We start from the raw sequence: 1,786 nt of genomic DNA, 5'->3' as shown, positions 1-1,786 counted from the left end.
TGTAAAATTGAGCCATAAAAATTAAATTCAACTGTGGCTGTCCGTGCGTCTGAAGGGGAAGTTCGCCTTTTATTGGCTAATCTGTTAGTAACAATGATGACACCTTTATCTTTTATCCGAAAGATAAAAATAATCCCTTCGATGCGCGCGATGAAGTTTTAAAAACTTCTAAATCATCATAAATGACAGGCAAGTGCATGCCAGCTGTAAAGGGACTGTACATGTTAGTTTCACTTGATGTCTGTCATGCAGTGGCTTTAATATGCTGCTTAATTTAGAAAGAGTCACAACTGGGTTGGTTTGTTCGATATTATTTTTACACACTTGAGGGGAGCCAAGACCTTCCCACATACACCTTTTCCAGAAAGGTATGTATTCTCTTTATGGCGACATTTATCAGTTGACCGTTTATGCGAGCTGATTAAAGAGCCAGGATCTGATGGCTACAGAAACTCGAAGATTATTATAAATTTCAAGCGCGCAGCCATGTGACTGGAATAGAGATGGCAAAAAAGTTGTGTAAGAAAGAAGGATCAGTTGATTACTAAGAGTCAAAGAAGTTGCAACGTCTTGCGATTGTTTCAGTACTCAAACAATTTTATTGAAGTCTTCAAGTGGTGTGATGAATCGTTTTTATTCGGTTTTAATATTCCACAACGCTGTAGAAAAAGAAGGTGACATGAAACGACTTCCTGTCAAAAAGTTGTTTTCAAGTTAGCTTTAATCGGTATTCAAGCCACTAAACATTTAAGAAAAACGACACATGTTGTCTACAACCTGGGAACAACGGCACGCATTTGGGATCGGGTTCTTCGCACTAAACATCTTTTTCAACTTATAGTAGGTAAAGGTTAACCTAATGTCTACATCCTTACAATACTACTTGGCAAAGATTTTAATTTTGTGTTGTGCTAAAAAGGGGGTTAAGAAACGATAATTTAAAAGCACGTTTGGTAGTTGCTTTCGATTGATCCTCTCGCGGTGACTCGAGTAAAGAACTGCCAAGAAGTATTGTAAGGATGTAGTCAATGGGTTAATTAACCTTTGCCTCCGATAAGTTAGGAAACGTTTTTAGTGTGCAGGACCCGATCCAAAATGCGTTGCTTTCCAAGGCTGTATACAAATTTACATGTGCATGTTGTAACACCTGCTATGTCGATGAAATAACCAGACATTTTGGTACCAGAGTTCGCAAACATTTGCTTTCGGGTCGTAATTCCCATATCTACCAAAATCTACAAGGATCCGATAACTAAAGATTGTGTCAGGAGTGAAGAAAATAATTTGAGCCGGTAATGCAATTGACAGTCAAGTGCTAAAAAGGTAGGCCTCCTTGACCTGGAGGGTTCAGGTCCAAGCAAATTTAACAATACATAGCTTCCCTGAATAACTACAGCGTCGTTGGCATTCAAGTCAAATAGTCAATTTGGTAAGTGTAGATGTACATACAAATATTTTTTGGAAGATGACACCTTGTCATCGACAGTTTGAGTACTGTCATGACATCTTAGTGCATACATTTTCAAAAGTTTATTATAATTTTTCGAATAATTAAACAACGGTAGGTCTTGCCACATGGTGATCGGGTGATGAGCAGTTTCAGGTGTTTTTTTCTCTTGGCTTTCAAGTAAAATACCTGTTATTTTGGTTTCCTGATAAGAGCGGCACAGTTACGGGGCTGGACACTTTAGCTAAGGCATATCTATTTCATCATTCTCGTCTTTTCTCTTCGTGCCAAAAGGCTAACAGCTGCCTGCAGGAGGTTTGCAATTGTATGTGGGTCACT

The 1,786-nt window shown here is 38.6% G+C and overlaps 1 protein-coding gene across 2 annotated transcripts in view; it reads left to right on the top strand.

Annotated features, from left to right (window-relative positions):
- Positions 1 to 250: 250 nt before the first annotated feature.
- The window catches only part of LOC138052513 (neuropeptide FF receptor 1-like), a 17,057-nt gene continuing 15,521 nt past the window's right edge, over positions 251 to 1,786 (top strand). Inside the window, exon 1 of one of the 2 annotated variants that reach the window (XM_068899041.1) lies at positions 251 to 368. The gene's annotated coding sequence lies outside the window, so the exon portion shown is untranslated. The remainder of the gene's footprint in view (positions 369 to 1,786) is intronic. The other variant, XM_068899042.1, reaches the window with a different exon arrangement.

The sequence above is a fragment of the Montipora capricornis genome, chromosome 6 (genome assembly GCF_036669925.1).
Source record: "Montipora capricornis isolate CH-2021 chromosome 6, ASM3666992v2, whole genome shotgun sequence".
Lineage (NCBI taxonomy): Eukaryota > Metazoa > Cnidaria > Anthozoa > Scleractinia > Acroporidae > Montipora > Montipora capricornis.
The sequence above is the reverse complement of the archived record's forward strand: the minus strand, read 5'-3'. Positions and strand labels throughout refer to the sequence as shown.